Raw genomic sequence first — 16,527 nt, forward strand, 5'->3', positions numbered from 1 at the left:
GTGCGCTGCTTCCCTCCGTGGGCAGGCAACCAGGCCCTAAGGAAGAAGCAGAACTAAAACCCCAAATAGTTCCCAGCATCCCTGGTACAGCTGGTTGTGTGCAGCACAAGGCTGCTCTGTTCCTGCCAGCTTCTTTCTCCCTGAGCCAGGAAGATTTTAATTGCTTTGTAATCTCACCATTGAGCTTCAGAGGCAGCGGTGGCTGGTGTATAGTCCAGGGTGCACCAGAAGCCGGGCTGTGAGGGCTCACAGGAGGATAGTCCGTGCCTCAGATCTCTACAGAGAAACAGAGTTAAGAAACACATTTATATCTGTGCTTACACAATGCTACAGCACCAGAAAAAGCATTATTCTGTGGTCACTTGCTGAGCCCTGAGCTCTGACACAACACTCGCCCATGGGTGGACCCAGAGCAGCTGCCAGGGCTTGGTTGGGTGCCTGAGTGTCCCCACAGTCACAGCTCTGCTCTGGCAGAGTTCTCAGCACCGCGCTGGGGAGAGAAACGCTTGTTTCTGTACAGTCTCCCTGAAATAATTTGCAAGATGATCTGGGAAAGAGCACTGCTGCCTCAAAGTACTCCAGTGGATGTGTTTAAGAAAAGACTGGACATGGCACTTAGTGCCATGGTCTAGTTGACAGGGTGGTGTCAGGGCAATGGTTGGACTCGATCCCAGAGGGCTCTTCCAACCTGGTTGATTCTGTGATACTGTGATTCAGTGCTGGGAGCTGTCTGGATGTGGTGTGGGGGTCACTGGACCTGCTCTCCACCCCAAGGACTGGGCGCTTCAGGAGGAAGACGTCTGGCTAAGGCACGTGGCACATTGTGCATGTGAGCAGCAAGATGTTGGGCACGCTGTGTGGACTAGTAGAGTGCCACGGAGGCCAGTTCATCCCCAAATTCCTGCAGGCATGAGGCAGGTGGTGCTGGACACTGAACAGGACTCACTCACCAGCCAGGCATTGTCCAGAGCCAGCTCCCTCCACGCTGCTGTCAGAGCCGGGGTCCATGCAGGGCATCGCTTGGACGCAGATGATAAGTGGTGCTTTGCAGCACTGAGCTATCAAAGCAAATAAAAGCATAAATTATTTGATTGCACAGGGTCCCAGGTTGCAGTTACCCTCCCTAGACACACACCCCACAAAAGATTCCCCTAAACTTAAGGGCTTACAGATGATATCCGGGAGGTGCCACCTACATCCAGTCCTACATGAGGGATGCTGGAGTCGCACACCCCTGTCCTGGCCTCCTGGCTTCAGCCTGGAGCCAAGGGCACTGCACGCCACCACACCAGCCGCCCCATCTCGTGGCAGATTAGGGAACGGAGCACAAGATGCCACGTTATTCACCCACACACATGGCTCTGGGATCCTGCCTCAGCCAGGAGGGCATCATCATCTTGCAGCACACGTAGATCAGCAGCACTTCCCTGGAGATAGACACCACACTGAGCATCATCTGCCCTGAATTATTGAGGGGGGGGATTTCTTAAAAGCCTTTTTGGCTCAGGCACCAAAATCACCCTTGGTTTTGCCAGCACATTTCCTTTATGCCCCAAACAACCTCCAGAGAGTGTCAGGGGAACCAAGAGCCCCAACCAAGATTCACACAGCACCAGGGGAGAGAGAAACCCCCCATGAACTGGCCCACCAAAGGTCCACATTGCCCCAAGGCAATGAGTACAGGACTAATCAGAAACCTCAGCTCCTGCTCCTACAGAAACCAGCCCTTTGTAAGGACTGAAAAATAAATTAAAATGCAAGAAATAAAACAAAAAGCCAGGTCCCCAAGCTCTGACCCCACTAGATGTCCCTCTCAGCCAAGGCACAAGGGCTCCTGAAGCACCACCAAGAAGGAAGGTCCAGGGAAGTGGCGATAGGGCAGGTCCGCAGGCTGCAAGCCCCAGACCCCTCTCCCCAAGGCCAGAAGGGAGGGAGCCAAGAGGAGAAAGAAAGAATGAGTGGGCAGGGAAGGGAAACAAGCGTAGGCAGCATTGGATGGAGAACTGAGCTAAGCAGCTCGCAGCAGCTGGCCTTGCCTGCAAGGTGCCTCCAGGAGGGGCTTTGGGGGAAAAGCAGCTCTGAATCAGCCTGGAAAGTCCCATCCCTCAGGTTAAAAGGTCCAAGTCTAAGAGTTCACTGATGGCCAGCAGCCCACTTGACTTCTTTTTCCACCCCCCTGTCCACCAGCAGCTCCCAAACTATTCCCCCTCTGAGGAAACAGCCCTCCACTTGTTTCACATTAAAAACCCAGTTGTCAGACCCCAAATCCTGTGTTTCATTTTGGTGCCAGGGGATTTAGGCAACATTAAACCCAGCCCCAGTTTGTACTCAGAGCTGGTAGGGATGAAACATCACCAAACTGGGAATGGGACCTTAACAGTCACACTGAGAAGGGGCAAATCAAGGGGTTTGTATAACCCAGCAGCAACTTGGAGGTGAGGCAGAGCCAGACTTGTCCCCAGGCACACCAAATCTAACAAGGTCTGACATTGGCGTCTCCTTGCATTGGTCGTCTTAGAAACTGTGAGAAAAGTAAAGAGATGAGGGAAACCCAGTGCAGTCATTGGGGGCAACCTTTCACCCCAGGAAGGCAACACAAACATCGGGGTCAGGGAACAGGGAGGATTTCGTGCTGCTGGGAGCTATGGGGATACCTACATGGGCGGGGGGGGAAGAGAGGGCTGCATCCCCTGGCAGGGAACCAGGCGAGGCTGCCTGCAGGTCAGCACCCCGAGCAGCCCGTCCCGAAGGGGAAGGGATGACTTGCAGGAGGCAAACCACCAGGAATCTCCGGGAGGAGTTACAGCTGATGAAGCAAAGGAAAACCATCCCACACAATTCCTTGGAAAGGCTTCTCACCCAGCCTGGCCAGGGCAGCCCCGCTGCTCCCATGGACATGCACAGCGAGGGGACCAGGCTTGGGGTCTGCCTCTGTGCCCCAAGCTCCACAGCCCTGCTCTCTTGGATGCCACACGCTATTCCACGTGGTTTCATACCCACAGCAGACTTGGGTGCTTAAAAAGGCCTCTTGGGGTCAAAGAGGATTCAACCCAGGGCACCTGAAGCACTTCCTCCTACCTAAAAGCTTTCAGTTTTCTCCAGAGAAGGCATTAAGGCTCAGCCTTGCTCAGATGTCCCAAGGCCAGCCCCACTACCTAGATCTCACCATAGAGGATCATATCCTTCTTGATATATATTATACCTAGTGTTTGCTCACTCCTGCAACCACTTAACCACTATCAACTTTCTGCCCTAAATATTTCTGGAGTTACCTTTGTGGCAGACCACTGGACTTGCTTCCCAGTTTGTCCCTTGCACAGCCACGCTTTAAATATTTCTTTCCCCCTTCTTGTGCGGGCTCCCCTTCGACAGCGTATCCAAGGTCTGATCCCACTCATCTCTCATGGAAAATGGCTTTATCCCTCATGACCAATCTCTTTAGCAGACGATATTTTAAGAATTACTTCAGCATTACAGTCAAGCTACTGGTTACACAGCATTGCCAATGCAGGCAGGACAAGCAAAGCAAGCAATCCATGGGAAAATCCTCAGCTTGTTAAGAAGAAATCAAGCTTCTTGACTAAGCAGAGCCTAAAATAAAAACAGCAGTTGCCACATGCTTGGTTTACCATTTAGTTCAAAATTTCAGGGGGGGGATCTTCCCAGTTCCCACCAGTTGCAGGTATGCTTATATTCTATAGAAGAAAACCTACTACAAAGCTCCTATAAAGGACCACAGCTCTTGGTGCTCACCCTACCTACACTATCAATGCTTTCAGTCTTCAAGGTGTCACCACAGCAGCAGCACCATAACATTCTCCTTTCAAAAGGCTTTTTATTCAGGACATGGATCAAAGTGACCCAGGAAGAGTTAACCAGAACATAAGTTATTTGATGAGCATTAACCCAGTGCAGCTTTGCACTGGCCACTCTTCCAGTGTGGGGCTGGAATCAAGGAGGGAAAGAGATCAGGTGGAGGATTAGGAAAACATCTCTCATGGTGAGGAATCTGCCAGGCTCCCAAGGGAAATGATGAAAGTCCTGCTGCTTGAGTCACTTAAAACTGGACCCAGTACAGGAAAATCAAGTGTAGGGAACAAGCCTTCCCCCACAGGGGGAAAACTGAAAAGTTGGATGACCTCAGATCTTTCCCATCTCCATTTTTTGTGGTTCCAGAAATTTGCAGAGGCACCAGCTTACACAGCACAGAACAGGTAACTCGGATGATTAACAGTTGCTACCAAACCTGCCAGAGTGAGTTAACCTCACCAACACAGCTCATACAACAGCATTTGGGCTCTGAACTGCTGGGACCACACTCAGCTCAGGTGAGGAGGGGCTTCAAACAAGACAAAACACATCAGCATCCACAAGGAAACCCACGGCCTGTGCAACAGCCAGGACAACACAGGACCATGAGTTTACAACAGCTGCCTTGGGGGCTTTTAATCTTCACTGGTCAAATCTCCAAGCTCAAACATTTCAGACAGAAGTTATATCACAAGGAATTCACATTTCTCACAGTCTAAGCATGATGTTTATGTGTTTTCAGACAAGTTCCAGTTACATACTAAGCCTGAGAAAAACTAATGGTCAAGGAAACACCAGTAACTGAACAGGATGCTGGTGATGGTGGTGGTGCTTAAGATCCACATGCTTCAGAAACAGACTTACCTATTACTAGCTGAGGTGAAGAAGAAAAGCCAGGAAAAGCTCATTCCTTGATTAATATCAGCCTCTCGTGCTTTCTTTTGGAGGCAACTGCTGCTAAGGCCTGGAAGATACTGGACTAGACACATCATTAGTTTCCCAGCAAATCCCAGCAAGCACAAGATAACTCCAACACACGGTTCATCCGTCAGAGACCCACACTGGTGGCTGCATTCCTCAATGCACTGGTGGATAAACCCACAAAGAGAAATCAACCCTCCGAGTCTGCCTGGATCTCTGGAAGGCAGCAATTGCCCATGCAAGGACACTTGCCCTTGACAGAGCCTTGGCAGAGCAGTCAGAGGTCTATTACTGTTGTCATCCTAGCAGAGAGCCAGCCCTGCCTGTGAAAACAGGGTATTTGCAGGGTGATGAATTCCTATTTCAAGATAATTTACAGCCTTAGTAAATAAACAGGCTTAGGGCTGTTTAAACACTGTTTAAACAGTCATATACAATAGCCCTGGGCAAGCACACTGAAGAGCAGGAGAGTTGTCCGAGCTGGGAACAGATAGCAGAGGAAAGCAAGTGAAGAAGTGAAATTCTGCCCCTCTGGAAAACACCTCACAACATCTGGGCAACTGGATATAGTAAAAGTTGTAGTTACAACTTTTGCTGTTGTTAAGCTTGTGTACTTTTCTGTGTGGCTTTTTTTTTAAGTGGGATTGATAGGACTGGAAAGCCTACAGATGGGTTTAGACACCTTTGAAATCAAGGTCATGGGGACCCACTTCATGGTTGTTCTGTTACCAGATGTTTTAGAGGGGCTGCATGTTCCACAGCACTACAGCCATGGTCATCAGGGCTGGGGCAGAGGCAGGGAAGGAGCAGAGATGTCCTTTCCTTCATTTTAGATGTGCAGGCAAGCTGCAATAACCTGCAATTCCAAGAACAAGAGAAATTATTAAGGGCTGGAGGCACCAACCTGGGAGAAAGCAGCAAGGAAGGAAAGAGCCAGCCTCCAGATACTGAACCACACTAATCCTCTGGGCAGTGGAATTATTCTGGACAATGCAAGGGACTGGATATTCCCTAGCAGTCATGGGATGAGAGGGAAAGGAACATTTCAGCTGCCTCCCAGGAGGAAGGGTCAGATGAATCTCTTCTTCCAGGGAGGGTCAGACCATTCTCCCTGCAACAGCCTTATCACCCCACCGTGGCACGCGGGGGGATATAGGAACAGCCCCGCCGCAGCCAAAAGCGCAGAGGAGATGAACTCATTCCCTCCCCACACGCTTGTTCCTATAGATCAAGCCACGAGGAATATTCATCCCTTCAATCACGCCTATGGGCCTGCTTGGCTTGCTGCCCTGAAGAGATTACAAGCCAGGAAAGGTAAGTTGCTAGCCAAGAGTGGCAAGGTCTCTGGCCCCACGCAGCAGCAAAGCTGTTACAGGCTCGGAGCAGTACGCCCTGCTGGCACCCAGGCCAGGGAGGTGGTCAGAGCAGCAAGGAGAGCTCAGCAAGCTGGAAAGCTCTTTCAACCATACCTTACACCACGACTGAAGGGAAGCATGAGTTGGAGACAACAGGAGCCACGGATGAGGGAGAAAGTCTTGTCCATACAGGATGATCTCAGTAACCTCTCTTGGAGAAGAGACAGCTTCTATGCCAGCGTGTCACTGCCTTGAACAGCCTCAGGTAGTCCTCTCAGCCCCTCTGTTTCCTTCTATAAACCAAGACATTACCTTCAGAGTCACCTTTGTAATGAGAAAACACACAAGACATTACTATTACAGCAGATGACCTCATACAGACACACAGAGGGCTTCACCCCAGCAAATATGCTCCACAGAGATGATGTTTCCTCATCTGAGGAGGCGGCACAGGGCTGGCAATAGCTCCCAGCAGCCTCAAGCGTTGATCCCTCTTTAATTACTGCATTTCACCCCAATCCAACACAGCTCACACAGTCAAGGCTGCAAGGGCTGCCCATCCCTCCCTCGCCCAGCAGGTTCATAGATAGGTGGAAGGAAAGCTGAGCACACATCCTGGTCCCGGCCCAGAAAGTTGGCATCAGAGTTCATACGTTTGGATTTGGAGCAGAATTGCCACAAAACTCAGAGAAGCTCAAGATACAGCCCGTGTCACGTCTATACATGTGCTGTACCTATGTCTGAGCCAACTGGAAGTCCTGTGGCTGCGTTAACTCAGTGCCAAATCAGCACTAAAGGATCCCACCTCTTCACTGAGTTCACCACTGCTACAGGGTGCCAGCTCAGACCTGGTTTGTGTCCAGGTGTCTCCAAACACAGGCAAAATGAGCGTGCATCTACCTGCAAAATACCACGCAGAGGCACCCAGAACAAAACAGGCCAGGTTCAGAGTAAAGTTAGGCTCTCCATGGACACCACCTCCATCTCCCAAAGGTTTATTCTCCAGTATCCTGAAGCACTCTGCCCAGAGCATGATGAGCCATGGTAGCAAGTTACCTAAAGTCACAGGACACACAAGAAAGAGAAAACTCAGGTTTGCTAATGCCTCATCTCACATCTGACCCAGAACACCATCAGCATACCTAGAGTGCCCAACACCAGGCTACACGAAACACCCAGAGACATCTCTAACTGATTTACTGTCTCTTCTTTCTCAGAAACCTAGAGAGAGGTTTAGCACATTTCCCAAACCTTCCCACCAGCTCTGGTTTCTGCTCACAGGCGTAGGTGTTACTGAGAATTGCTGCTGCTGGGAAGAATTGTTCAGCAAACACACTTTGAACAGGATCCACATAGAAGAGGTTTGTATTTCCTGAATGGAAACGAACCCCCTTTATATAGGCTGGATTGGAGATTCAATGGCCAAACTGTTCCCTTCAGACCTTATTTTCTTTGGACCTTGAGCATACCCCACATGAGACATCTGGCACAGAGCTTACAGGATACAGTTTGCTTTGGCACTGGCTGGGGTTTGGAGCTCGCAGTGTTTAAATAGGATTTCATGAATTGAGCAGTCTCACTCTCTTCTGTAATGCTTCAAATTAAGGTTTCCACATATGCCTTTAATAGAGATTCGCTAAGACACTTATTGCATGTTAAATAAACATCACTCAGTGAAACAGAACACCCCCATTGAAGAGTCACAAACACAATTCAGTCAGGTTGAGGCAGCTGTTAAACCTCAAACACAAACTCAATGTCATAATCAGTCATTTTATTAAGATAATAATTGCCCTATTAATGCTAATTAACTGATTAATGCCTTTCCACTCCTGCAACACTGTTCACTGATATCCCCTAAAGCAGCAGCAATCAATTCCCTCTCTATCTCCATGTTGGTTAAACAGGAGAGCCAGGAGTTGCTTACTCACTGTCCACCACCCCAAATAAGCTCCCAGACAGAAGTTACAGAAGCGTGGTCTGGTTTTTTGGAGAATGAAGGAGCTGTGTGCAAAAAAAATGAACACCTTCCTGAAAAACTAAGGGCAGGTTAGTTAATCCTAAGGATGAGAGACCCAAGCTTGTTTTTAACCAGGTAAGCAGGGCAGAGCAATGCCTACTGGCCCACATCACCAGCTATAGAGCTAGCAAAGGAGAAAGGGATCGCTGCCCTAACCACAAGGCCTCCTTACATGTGTGTGTCATGCCAAGGACATCTCACCAGGACCCTGCTCAAGGGCTGGGGAAGCCCAGGCAGCCTGCAAGCCCAGCACTCTGCTCAGAGGCACTCAAGCCGTCCAGGAGGTCGAAGGGGAATGGAGGATGCTGATCTCCCAGCACAAGCTCTTTCCCCAGGAGCGCCTCGAGCTGTGCAGGCTCCCAGCTCTGTGCTCAGTACACCAGACACAGCTGTTCAGCCCCCACAGTCTAGGCACTCGTGCAGTAGTTGGGACCAGACTCCGTTGCCCGGCTGTTCAGGCTGACCTTCCACCATGAGATGGACCAGATGTTCCAACATGGGCTACGAAGTGGCTTAGCAGCAGCCTCAGCACCTGAAGCCAAAGCTATGTCGTAACACTTGGCTGCCTACGCAGGGAGATTTCCCCTGCCCCTCATTCCCAGATTTTTGGTAACGATTATTACTTTAAAAGTTTAAAATAAAGAAAGCAAAAGTGGATTCCTTGCATCCTCGTCATTTTAATTGGAAGAATATCTTCTATAAATGGTAAAAGTAATTGACCTCACCTCAAAAGAGGCAGGGAGGAGCAAGTTATCACTCGCCATGTGATAGTAACCTTTATTGTAGCCCAGGGATTCAACCTATTAGCACAGGCAGGCTCCCATTTGTTAGGCTATAAAATACCACATTGCCAAGCCCTATAACGGCCTGCAGATTCAGATATTGATTAATTGTTAAACTATCTCTGAAATGTACTGTGTTAAAAGGGAAATGACCTCATGTTTCCTCTGAGACTCATCATCTTCCTCCTGCTCCAAGAATTTCTACAGCAGGGCTTGCTGCAGGGGACTCACACAAGCCCTTTTTCAGAGCTCAGTTCACTCTCTAAAGCGATGCCAACCAACCTCAGCTCAAAAAACCCAACCCAGACTCCCTGTTAACCTATTCACCTCTCACTCAGTCTTCCTCTACTGATATGGAGGGAAAAGGGAAATAAAAAAAAGGGGGAAAAAAAGAGGTCAGATTCAAGCCAAGAGGTTTGCAAAGACTGACCTTCATGGTTCAGGTCATTTTGTAAGTAGACTTGCTGTGGTTTGAACACAGAAAACAAGAATGAGAGAGAAGATGGAGCTTTGCTGATCCCTTAAAGTCCTTTTTTTATACTGAGCCCAGGCATGGTACTGGGAACTGAGACCCCACGTGCCCACCCAGACACCCCACACCTCTGCCCAACTTGCCAACACAGGGCTGCATCCCCAGGTATACCCATAGGTCATTTTTATTGCATTTGCTTCTTTCTTGTTCTTAATAAAGAGCATCAGTATGAAGACAGAAGCACCAAAGGCTCTTGAGATACACAAGCACATACAAACGCCACCCCAGCGTGCCAAAGCAGGCACGTTTGAAATTCAAAGCGCTTGGATCAGAGAGTGTGATCCCACCAGGAGAGAAACACTGAATCCTGCTCCAAGCCTGAGGCTCCAGAGAAGACATTTGGCAAGACCAGGAAGGGGAGGCTGGTAACCATGACAACTGCTCATTTCTTAATATCAGACAACACAAATGCCTCCTGAAGACACAGGGCCCCATAACCACCACCTCCATTCCCTCTGTCCCAGGAGGGCTCATCGTCAGTCATGCCACCCACAGACCTACACCCAATGTAACACAGGGTCCCCCTTAATTCAGAGACCCCTCAATAACCATACCTCCTCTCAGCACATGCAGGGGAAGCCACCAAACTTCATACTTGTGGGTCACAGTCTTCCTCACTTCCAAACTAGTATGGACAGATGCCAGGCAGTCACCTCTGAGCATTTGGCTTCCAAAGGCTGAGAAAAAACAAATCATAAGAAAACTAACATGGGTGCTAAGAAACAGCCACAGCTTCAGGAAATCCACCATTTCGTGGCAGAGCTTCATCCATCTAGATTAGCAGGAATGATTCTTAAAAGTGCAACTTAATTCTCCTTGTTACTCACCATGCACATCAGGTAGGCAGCTTCCACGTCCACTGGGCAACCACACCACTGATTTTTATGAGCCATGCACAGCACATAAAACCAGGAATAAAATTAAAACTGTTCAGACCTCAGCACTAACACAACAGTGGTGCAGGCAGAAGGCACTGAACAGAGCAGCACCTTCACCCTCCCAGCCATATTAAACAGCTCCCACAGAAGTAAGTTCTTCCTCCTACCTTTCACTACCTTCATGTCAGCTGTGTCCTCCCAGCACTTAGGGCACCTTTTGATCATGTTGTCCTCCCAGCATCTTCATCCAGGTACAGAACAGAGAGCTGCTCCAATAAAAGCTTCAGTTCTTCAAGACAGCCATTTGTTGTTGTTGTCTGCCCCGTTTCAGGGAGAGGAAAGGGCTTGGAGATCTCTGGCCACCTGAGAAAGGGCTCTAGCAGCTGGTCAAGTTAGAAATGGAAACCAAGGAGTGGGGGAAGCAGTTGTACTTCAGCATTATGCTGTACTACTTACTTTCCACCTCGGTTTTCCTGCATGTTGCCAACCACAGGATCCTGACAGCAGCACAGCTTGGTCTCCTGGATCTGATGGAGAGGAGTTTCAGTCAGAGTCTCCAACATTCATCTCCTGCAAAACCATATTCCTGTGTAGAACTCCACTCCTTCAAGCTTCCAGCTCCCCAGGAAGGGCTGCAGGAGCTCACCTAGCAGAGGAGCTCCTCTCCTTCAAGCTTCCAGCTCCTCAAGAAGGGCTGCAGAAGCTCCTCAAGCAAAGGAGCTCCTCTCCTTCAAGCTTCCAGTTCCCCAGAAAAGGCTGCAGAAGCTCCCCAAGCAAAGGAGCTCCTCTCCTTCAAGCTTCCAGTTCCCCAGGAAGGGCTGCAGGAGCTCACCTAGCAGAGGAGCTCCTCTCCTTCAAGCTTCCAGTTCCCCAGAAAGGGCTGCAGAAACTCACCAAAGAGAAGACCAGGCTAGCCAGCTCTCCTCCCCCAAGAAGCAGCATATAAGCCCAGCCGGGTGCTCATGTTTAGCCTAATTGGTAGTTTGGGGTCGAACTGCACCTGGCCCCAAACCAAGCCTGGCCTGAAATGAACCCACCTTGTCCCCACTACAGACATACACACCCCAATCAACGCCCACCCAATCCAGCCAGCTGCCCAAGCAGCTCCCTCCATGCCAAATAAAACCACTCCCAGACGACCAGTTAGCCAGCCAAACTGGGAGTCATGCTACCTGTGTTTAGCTCCTGGCTCTGTGCAAGTCACACCATTTCCCTGTGCTAAAGCTCTGGTGCCAGGGTTAGATATTTGCTCTGTGGGGACCTTTGGGTGGCTACAGACCAGGGACATGCACCCTTCCCGTGCCAACTCACAAGCTGATGCAGGGCAGGTTCTCAGCTGCTGGCAAGCTCCTGCCTTCCCACGCAGCTCTGTCTCAGAGGGCAGCGGTCGCCCATCCAGATGGGAAGATTGGCCAAGAAGAAAACAGCCCAAGAGCTTATATTTTCCTAGTTAAGGTTCATCATCCTTGAGCACCTGCTTTTCTGGCTTGTGTTCATTGCTCTGTGCAACCCACATAGCCCAAAGAGAAACTCTGTGCCATAAAGAGAGCCAGGACTGTTTCACATGTCAGTGTCTACAGCTGCTGTGTTGATTTTGAGGGAACAAATGTGCCTAGTGAAGCAGAGAGGTTAACATAACCCTGTCACTGCTGAACGCTACAACAAGCATTAAGGTTCGAGGAGTGAGTGGAGAGATCTGCGGTGAGCACACAGAAACCTTATTTGGCAATGTGAGGATTTAAACACACAATAAGAATGGAAACAAAATGCACAGAATTTTAAAACTGACGTCAAATGAGCTCTGCAGGATGAGATTTTATTTAAACTGTATTAAAGGCCCCTTTTTTCAGAATAAAAAGGACAGGGGCTTACAGCTGTCCTCCTCTTTAAAAGAGTTTGTTCTCACAAGGAGATGAAAAACCCAGGGAGGTGGTGGAGTCACCATCTCTGGAGGTGTTTAAGAAAAGACTGGACATGGCACTTAGTGCCCTGGTCTAGTTGACAGGGTGGTGTCAGGGCAATGGTTGGACTCATATTGCCTGGGAGCACTTCAGTTATTGAAAAAAAAAATGCAGAAAATAAAATTTTAAATGATCCCACAAACAAAAAAAACACAATCAGGAAAAAACTCGGCTGGACTAAATAAGGAAATGAATTCCCTTAATTACCACAAGATGCTCCCCAAGTCTGACAATATCTCTTGGAGCAGATGTGTTCAAATAATATTTCCTCAGCCTCCAGCCTGCGTGGGCAGATTCCAGCACCAGCCACTAATGTGAAAAAGCACCTAATGAGCGTCGACATTAAGAAACTGCCTTGGCTTTTGGTGTCGGCATTTTTCCCGTCCTCCAGGCCAAGTTGCAAACATTTTATTGGTATTATTCACATCAGAAAGTGTTTTATTTAAAAAAAAAAACAAACCACTAAAATCTGGATCCATGAAAGCAATTGCTAGAAAGGAAGGACTGGAGTCCTTGAAGTTCTTCTGTAGGCAGAGCGATGGAGGTTCTTGGAGTGATATCTTTGCCACTCAACAGGCAAGTTTGCAGCTGCAGAAATGCAGTAGATAAAATTATGCCAAGATTTTCCCCACTGTGCTTTCCTTGCTGCTTGGGACTGCCCAAAGATCTCGGAGATTTTGTAGCAGACCCAAGAACAAATGTTCTGAATTCTGCCATCCGTTGCCTCCCCTCTACCACCCTTCTCCCCATTCCCACGTTCAGAGCAAGCTCTCTCTCCTTCTCTCCTCACTAATCCACATTTACGCTCAGAAAGCAACTGCTTTAATTAGGCAATGATTGCTTTAAACAGGAAAAAAAGCAGTGGAATGAGGGGACTCTGGGAACGTGCCTTCGCCTGTGGTTGCCACCTGAGCTCTTATCAGCGCGATGCTGCGCACGGCCCTCGCTGGGCTTCACGAGGACAAAGGGGAGAGCTTCTTGGAAGAGCTGGAAATCAAGAAATGCTGCTGGAAACCTTGCCAGTTAATCCTTCAAAGGGTGAACGATGGGTCCCTGCAGCCCTACACGGACAGCAGGTATCTTCCCTGCTTGTTTCGAGCGCCGTTTCTGTCCTCCTCGGGGCCCCCCTCTCCATCCTCATTTCTGAACGAGCTCCAAGGTTGATTTCCTGCGTGTTTGAATAGGACCAGCTTGACACAGCCTGCCTTGGGATGAAATCACCAACTTGGCTTGCCTTCTGTCTGAAAAACAAATCCTTCTGCAAGGGCTTTCATCTAGAAAAAGGACAAGGATTCTGAAACGCAGGCAGGCCTCTGCCAAGTTCCTGTGAACTGCTGCCTGAGCAAAGCTTATGTTTGCTGTGTGTTCAGCTTAGCTTTAATAAAGGTTACCTAGCTGAGATTTTAGGCTAAAAATAATCAATGAGCCTCCTCCTGTTTGCCCCCCTAGTAGCTCAACAGGAGGAAGCAGAAACACAGGTAAGTAAGATACTTAGTGCTTGTAGGAACTAGCTGTTTTCAAAGAGGAATGGGAAACCAGGCACGAGGAAATCTCACACACTGTGTGAGCAACGGCCAGGGCGAGCTCAGAGAAAGGGAAACTGAGACACCCACTTCAAAGCAAGAGGACCTTCTCCCATGACCCAATCTTCCAAGGTATTTAGGTCGTGATGGGAATAATGTCTTCTGGGATATCTGGGCTTTGGCTTTCCTATTACTTTGCACGCTGGGGGTCCTGCACTGGTTTTGGGACAGGGTTGCTTCTACGACAGCCCTCAAATCTGACAAGTGATTGATGTTCTAGCTAGGGATGGTTGGTAGAATTTGCACCCTAAAGGAGTGAGATGTCAAAATTATAACACACCTTTTGTACTTGGTTTGTCCCTAAAGCTTGAAACTAGCCCAAGGCCTGTCCCTTCCCCAATCCCTCCAATTTCCTTTCCCAGAAAATACAGTTTCAGAACAGAAAATTCAGAGTTTGCTACACGAGCGTTCCTGTACTCCAGGAGTTTCTCAGCCAAGCTCATTAGCCCAATCCTCCTCCACTTAGGTGACACTGGACCACAAAACACGGCACTACAACCATACCAGGCTGTGAAGGTGTTTGCTGGGCACACACCTAGGCAAGGCTGGGTTATGTTATCTGCTCTGCAGGAGCTTGCACTGGTTCTTGCTAACACTTCTCCTCGTTGGAGAGCTGGGGTCTGAAAGCCACCATATGGTTATCATTGGTACCGGAGAAGCATGTGGCCAGGACATGTGTAACTCACATTTTCCTCTGGACCACACTCAGCCTGCACTTGTTTATTGTGGGGGAGGGACTGGAAAAATCATTGACTCACCGTCAGGAACAAAACATCTAAAATCTTGAATTGAAAACGACTCTTTTTTTTTTTTAACAAAGCTCTTCTGCTGTTGCAGAGGAAAGGGAACAAGGGCTGAGTGGGAAAGTTTGGGGGCTGCACAGTGTTTTCCCTCAGTGGATAGAAATGGGAGGGATATATTGAAGTAACAGCTCTTTCTGGCACTGCTCTAGACACTGTCAGGTTTCTGCTCCAGCCCTCCTCTAGTCTCTACCTGGTTGAACCCATACAGAAAACATTCTTGTTTGATCTACAACAGAAGATGAAAATAAGCCTGTAAAAAATCAAAGACACAAAATGGCTGTAGGTGAAAAGTCCTCAGCTTTGGGCAACGCTACCCTCTGCCCTGTTCCACAGCTGAATTCAACAGCTGCGCTTGTGGCTGGTTCAGCGAGGCTGCCTGAAATGCATTCGTCTACTCACAAAGCTCCTGCAGATCTAAGGAGGCTCTGCTGGGTCTAAGATCTGAGCCAAGCTTAAGCCTGGATTCTGTCGCATCCAGCTCCATTTGCCACGACGGATTCTGCCAAGCTCGCCTGAGCACGGGAAAGGCTTCCAGTTCTAATTCTCAGCTCTGCTCTCTCGCCTCTTTCCGTTCCTCCTCTCTCATTCTGCTGCCGGAAAACACACGAACAATGGAGATTAGCCAGAGCTCAAAGGCCTTTCAAGTGTTTTCCAAAAAGCACGAAACCTCTGCCTCTATGCCTTGCTGGCGTCACACAAAGCCAACTCTCCCCCCATCCCACATACTCTCCCGGACGTCTGAGAACAGTGAGTGCCTCACATAACTGAAGGGGGTTCCTGTCCTCAAACCTAACAAACAATGAGATGACTGAACATCTGGGAGGAACACATGCTCCTCATACCCCTGGACAGTGCGTTTCAATGTGTACTTTATGCCACCCAGGGCTGTCTACCCACAAAGAAAAGGAACATGGGCTCCTTGGCAGAGCAGCACCCACCAGCCGTGAGTCAGAGCTGTTGGTTCACCAATACATAGACGTGCGGTTGGTGTCTCACTGCAAAGAGCAGATGGAACAGCACTGTTCACCTGATGATCTCAACATGCACAGCAAAGACAGGGAGGTATTCACAGCACGTGTGGGTAGGATAGATCCAGGAATAATTCAGGGTAAGCTGCTGGCTGGGACTAAACCCACAACCACCAACCGCAAAAGAGCGATCTTTTTTTTTCAGCTGAAACCACTACTGGAGCAGGAGCCTTTTGTCTCCTGTTGCAGACGAAGAGCAGACAGGAACACAACACACGTGTCCTTTAGCCACGACATCGGAGCGCCCTGCTTGGGTATTGCATTTTCTCTGCCTGGCACCCAAGGAAGGAGGAGCCACTCGCTTTGTTGTCCAGAATTTCATGGGAAGGACATGTCAAAGACTGATCCCGTGCTATTTTCACAGCCCAGCCCTGTGTGTCTACTTTGCCAACTGCCAGTCAGACCCTCTGCGGTCTCACCTTTGGAGATGGACAAGTGCGACCATCCCTGATGGGTGAGAAAGGGGAAAGCCGTGCTGAGAAAGTCCCACCTACCAGCAACAGGGAAGGGAGACGAGGACGTTGCAAGTGCCGCAGTTCTAGTCAGTACTCAGCTAAGCTGAGCCCCAGAACTCCAAACTTGTGGAAGTTTATAGTTCAAATCCACAAGATATTCATCTAGTTCAGTCACTTCCAACACAGTCACTAAGCTGCCAAGCAGCAGCGTTGGGAGTTACACAGAAATAATCCCAGCCTGAGCTTCTTGTGGCATCATAAATTGCCTGTGTCGTCAGTCAGCAGAAACCCAAGATGAAATTCTTGCAGTTAATTACTTCCAAGCCTTTGCAGCCTTAGCAGAACGGGTGAAAGGTGCTGAACTGTCAGCCCTGGAGAAACAACCTTTCCATGTGTCCA

This window comes from Nyctibius grandis, chromosome 25 (assembly GCF_013368605.1).
Source record: "Nyctibius grandis isolate bNycGra1 chromosome 25, bNycGra1.pri, whole genome shotgun sequence".
In the NCBI taxonomy this organism is placed as follows: Eukaryota; Metazoa; Chordata; class Aves; order Nyctibiiformes; family Nyctibiidae; genus Nyctibius; species Nyctibius grandis.